General features: G+C 36.7%; 1 long non-coding RNA gene across 1 annotated transcript; it reads right to left on the minus strand.

Moving 5' to 3' along the window:
• Positions 1-185: 185 nt before the first annotated feature.
• LOC122137214 lies at positions 186-999 on the minus strand. The gene is made up of 3 exons (XR_006154700.1): positions 663-999; positions 506-548; positions 186-323 (listed from the first exon to the last, which is right to left on the minus strand). It is a non-coding gene; the product is annotated as an uncharacterized LOC122137214 (long non-coding RNA).
• Between the last annotated feature and the right edge of the window lie 5,223 nt (positions 1,000-6,222).

The raw sequence follows: 6,222 nt of genomic DNA on the forward strand, positions 1-6,222 counted from the left end.
TAGCCTATTTTAACCATCTGCCAACTTCATAAATAGTAAATCTGCAAACTTATAAATAAATAGGCTTTACCTACCTTACACTTAAATTTTAAGATTGTGACATGGCCTATTCATTGTTGAATTTCATTAAGAGACGGCACAACAGACAAACTGAATTGGTTATAAAAATGAATTTATTGGTAACAAAATTAACTTATTGCAGTTTAATGAGAAAATGTGCAGATTCTCTTCCGTATTCTGCAGAGTTTTTTGAAGCAGATTAGAGATTGTGTGTGGCTCTGATGATGAAGACGGAGCGGAGGAGGAGAAGTAGCAGCATACTCCTGTAAAAAAACAACATACAAACAACTTTTCAGAACATTTAAGACGTGTTGTTCTATTTTAACTATACACAACCCAAAACAGAAAAAAAAATGCAGTGTATGCCTAGTAAAGATGAAATACACCTCTGTTTAGTGGTGGGGTTAGACAGAGGAAGAAAAAACAATCATTGGAAGACACTTACATTCACTTTCACAGCTGCTGGAATCTGCTTGAGGCTTCTGTTTCTGTGTTAAAGAAAAAATATAGTAATTATCAAAATGTAAATTACTTAAAACTTATATATTAATATATATAATAATTTCTAACATATTTGATCAGGCATAAAAGGGCTTGTGTACCTTTTTCTGTTGCTCTTTTTTTTCTTCCTCCATTTCGGTCTCCACTATACTTCAGCCAGGTTTTTATTTTTTCCTCGGCTTCCACCACTTTTGCTCCTTGTTTTTTGGCTGCATCTGTCAGCATGAAATTAAAGAAAATTAAACAGAGAAAGGGTTAGCAGATAGATCATATCTGAGGTGTATTTTGTAGAGTTCTGTATGATTAATGGATTAATTGGCATTCTTTCATTGACTTGCATTGTATTTTATTCAATGACACATTATGTGAGACTGTAAGGGGTTGTTTCCTCTTTTGCTATTTCAAAGTTATGTCTAAGTTTTGAATGTTTGAATGTTTTTTTAAGGCATATCACCTATAACAACTTTTGCTAGCAAGGGTGTAGAAAATGGACTCTTCTGTCCTCTCCCTTGCCAATTAAAATTGTTGGCCAACTCATTGGTTATTATTTCCCTCATGATTCTGTGGACAATGTCTTTGGCAGATGTTCCACCCAAGCTGGTAAGATATCTTGTCTATGAAAAAAAATCATGTGTTAAGCAGCAGTAAATCTAGATCTCTCTCTACATATGTTAGTATTCTTTTAAGTGAAGTAACAGAACATCATTAGAATTTACTAAAGAACGTTGTGTGTCTCTGGTTGACATCCTATGCTCCAGATCTTGTATGCCTGTCATGCTCCTTAATGGAAACTGAAACTCCTCATTTACAACTTCAGCTGCATTCTCTCTTCGCATAATGGCCTGAAGGAGGAGCGTATTCTGCCTGACTTGACCCTTTATCTCTTCCAGCATCTGGTAGAGCCAGAGTTCTCTTTCTGAATCAGACAAACATACGATGCAACATTATAACTACACAGAATTGAACATATAAAGAGAGAGTCTGCATCTCTTCTTTAGTTGTCTTTATCATAACATAACTTTTCCAGCCTTTTGTTGAATCTATCCCAGCTTTTTTTTTTTTTGACGTATTGCTGGCATTAAATTCAAAATGTGCTTACAATTCCCATAAAATAGTAAGATTTGACATCTTCAACATTTGATATGATGTCTATGTGTTTTTTTTTTCAGCTAAATATGATTTTACAAGATTTGGAATTTTGTTTTTATTTTGCATTTTACATAACGTCCCCAGTTTTTTTTTTAATTGTGGTTGTAAATCAAAGCTCATTGATATTAAGGCTACCCTTACGAAAAAGAAGTTTATTCAAGTGTGCTATTAGTATACTTCTTTTAAATTAAAAATAGGAAAGTATGCTTTTAGTTTACTTTTTATGTACTTCTCAGAAATGGGCTTTATGTACTTCTCAGAAATATACTTAAAATGACATTTAAGTATACTTGACTTATACTTACAAAAAGTCTAAATATACTTGAACTATACTTAAAGGGATAGTTCACCCAAAAATGAAAATTATGTCATTAATGACTCACCCTCATGTCGTTCCAAACCCGTGAGACCTCCGTTCATCTTCGGAACACAGTATAAGATATTTTAGATTTAGTCCGAGAGCTTTCTGTCCCTCCATTGAGAATGTATGTACGGTATACTGTCCACGTCCAGAAAGGTAATAAAAACATCTTCAAAGTAGTCCATGTGACATCAGAGGGTCCTATGAAAATACATTTTGGGCCATCGAAAATACATTTTGGTCCAAAAATATCAAAAACTACAACTTTATTCAGCATTGACTTCTCTCCCGGGTCTGTTATGAGCGCGTTCACAACACTGCAGTGTATTGATTTCCGGTTCGCGAACGAATCACTTGATGTAACCGGATCTTCTTGAACCAGTTCACCAAATCGTTTGAAACGGTTCGCGTCAACAATAAGCATTAATCCACAAATGACTTAAGCTGTTAACTTTTTTAACATGGCTGACACTCCCTCTGAGTTCAAATAAACCAATATCCCGGAGTAATTCATTTACTCAAACAGTACACTGACTGAACTGCTGTGAAGAGAAAACTGAAGATGAACACCGAGCCGAGCCAGATAACGAAGTTTTTTTTTTGGTCTTTCCATTGTCTCTGCATATGGAACAGTAAGAGACAGAATCCGTACAATGTATAATACATTGCCAAACATCACAACATTTACTTCCGTCCAGAGTTTCGCTGCGATCTTATACAACAGGAAAGTGACCAATGCTCAAAAGTTCCTTTCAACATATCGTCCCCTTGGAATTAAATATAGTTTACTACAACTCAATTTTGACAGAAATGTCAGATATAACCTTGTACTGTAATTTCCCAACTATTAGCTGCAGTTTATACATTTATTTTGCTAAATTTCTTCAGGTTAATACACGAGAGCGGTTAATATGGTATTAATGTTTTTTTTTTACTTGCATAAAACACTCTCCTGTGGCTTATACACAGGAAATTAATTTAATTAATTCTAAGGGGACCATATTCCCAAGTCTTGGATTTAAGGAATCTGTGGTGATCAGCTATGTTGGGAAATGATGCAATGACCACTGTATGTTTTCGTCTGTACCTGTGTGGAGCCAGCTTGTTGAGGCCTGCACTGGAGGTCTTCCTGAGGCTGTATTAGATGTAAATCCATTTACATATTTTGATGATGGTCTGTTGGACACATTAAGAGTAATCAATTTTTTAAAAGCGCAGTGCAAAGAAGCAGTAGGCTATAAAAGGAGAACAGAGAACAGAGGAAACATACACTCTTTTCCGTACACTGTCCTCATCTGTAGACTCCAAACTGTTTCCTTTACAAAACTTCACCAGCTTTCTTCTGGCTTTTTCATAGGAATCTAAACATAGAAACAAACAACATCACTAAGCCTATTATCTGAACATTTGAAAATAATTGCTTGGCATAACTCACAAGGATCATCTTTTACTTTTTGAGTAGTTATTTCTCTATATTTCTCAATAATAATTAATAATTAATTCCTTAAAGACATACCATACTCAGCCACCCATTCAGTTATATATTCGTTCCATTCTTCATCAGGAGTTTCATTTTTTTCAACTGCTTTTCTACATTTTGTACCGTTATATGGGGGCCAAAAGGAAAATTTTTTGTCGATGCTCAGCCAGTCACTTGGTATCACCTCTGTCTCATTCTTTTCAGTAAAAACAACTATAGAATACATCTATAAAAAACAAAAACAAAAAAACAATATATCTAGTGTTACAAACTATATACATTTATTGAAGCTCTATTACTTACCCAGTGGAAATCTATCTAAACCAAAATATTTCCTAGTCTTATTGTTACTATTGTTTATGATTGGTAGGTTCTGTACATTTGTCAGATGCAGAAGGGGGGGGGGGGGATTGGGGAAATCAAGCAGTATGCAGTAAAGGATATGCCACAAACCCATCCTTATACTGTAAAAGAAGGACTTTTGAAACAGTCTGTGTAGGAACAAGAGTCAATGACTGCCCGTGTTTCACAAAGGATATATCAAGAATTGATGAATCAATGGGATAGGTGAAAAAAGATGACTTGTTTTGGAATTTAAGACAGACTAGATGCGATGCTTCCTTGTCTTTTAAAATGTTTTTCACTATATAAATATCTCCCTTGAACAGAATATAGTTGTCTCTCCCTCTGATAAACTAATTAAAGTTCCACCATTTACATATTTCTTATACTGTGTAAACTGCTGAGATGTCACATTGTATGGAAAAGGCCCATTCTTATGTTCCTGGTAAAAACCATCCTTGCACACCCTTATTTTAGTTCTGACACTTGCTTTTTCTGACAATCTCCTGATGATCTGTTGAAGGGGCTGGGTAGGGGTCCTTATCAATTTTTTTAATGTGTAGAGGAAGTTCTCAAATGGGAAAGCTGCGAAATTATGCAGCACACCAAACTGCCTTGCATCATTGGCAAGATGTATCAGCCCGTGTATGTTATACACAACGTAATTACCATAAACAGACTGAAAATGCTCGACAAAGGTGATCAGTAACTTTTCAGCAAAATCACAGTACTGGAGAAACAGTGAGGGGCAGCATAATATTCGAATGGCTACATGCAGAAGCATAAAATTGTGGTATAGAACATTCGGCAGATAGTCTTTCAGTGCTACTGGACCAGTGTACAGGAGAAAAGTTCTGAACTCTGTGCAAACTCTCTGGGGAGTCTCATGGCAAAGGACATGAGCACTGCAGAAATTTGGCCTATCTGATGAGCACCTAAACGAGTTGGAAGAGGTCCCCTCATCCAAAACCCTATCAACTTTCTCACAACCCCAAGAAAAACCAGGTGCATAACATCTAATGGAAATTGGGAGACCATACCAATTCCAACCCTTGTCAACACACTGGTCCCTTTATGGTGAAACTCATCGTCTTTATTAATAAAAGACATATCTGTCCGTAAAGGTGAATCGACTTCAGGAAAAGTCATGCGATTTTCCGCCCATGTTCCCTCCTGTGTGCATTTTTCACAGCCGTGGTATGCATTGTGGGCTTTAATGTTTTTTACGAAAGCCCTCGCACTTGCATCGCAAACAAAATTTTGAAATTTTAATGTCTACACATTTGCCAATTACATCCACACCCTCTAATTTAAGCTTTCCATATTCATTCACAAATTATTCTAGGAACAGATTGACATTCTCTGGTTTTTTAGATCCAAGATATAAAGCGATGACGAAAGGTTGCTTTGTTTTGTCTTCCTCTACCAATCCTAGAATGGGCCAGAACTGCTTATTGCTGCTTTTGAACAAAGGTAGTCCATCAATATTCACTTGTAAATGAATGGCCTTTGGGAGAGGGTCTGTCTGGTTTAACACATGCCTAATGCCTTTCTCAACTCCAAAATAATGCATGGTGCCACCAGCCATCTGCTGGACCTCATAATTAGTTGGAGTGCCTAAAAGAGTGCGGGCATCCTTTGGGAGATATGGATGATATTTTCTCAGGATGCCCAACAGCCCATTTAGATGACATTGTGGTATTTGGCTATCTATTGCCCAGTCTCTGAGCTCCTCCCCAAGACACTCTGCAGACTCAACAAATTCGTCATCACTTGAGTCAGTTTCTGTCAGAGCATTTGACCAAAATCCATCAATCACGTTATCGTCAACATTAAACTCAGTCTCTAACTCGTCTGATTCATAGGACATAGGCCAATCAGATGCAGCATCTGACCACACATCATCAGCAGGGGCATTTTCCAGGCATATGTTTACGTCGGCTGCGTCAGATGCAGCATTGACATAGACCTCACTAAGAATATTGTAAGCCCTCCACTTTGCCTGAAGTTTAAGTGTTCTGTCTGAATAAATGTTGTTTGCAGACATAGTATGCTGCCAAACAAATAATTTACGTTAATTACAGTTACTACAGCTGATTTCGTGTCTGTTTAATCTAGATTACGAAAGCTACAATGTTAGAATCTAGCAGGCTGACGGCTGGCTAAATTATAAGGCTACATTTACATCAGATTGCTAACGTGAAGCCATAACAATGCCTCACTAGATAATAGATTGATTATATATTACAACAATATATTGAATCGAGCAGATTACCTTGGACTGGCTGAGTTAACGGCTGAAGTGAAGTCTAGAAGAAGGCCAACGGTT

The sequence above is a fragment of the Cyprinus carpio genome, chromosome B4 (genome assembly GCF_018340385.1).
Source record: "Cyprinus carpio isolate SPL01 chromosome B4, ASM1834038v1, whole genome shotgun sequence".
NCBI lineage: Eukaryota > Metazoa > Chordata > Actinopteri > Cypriniformes > Cyprinidae > Cyprinus > Cyprinus carpio.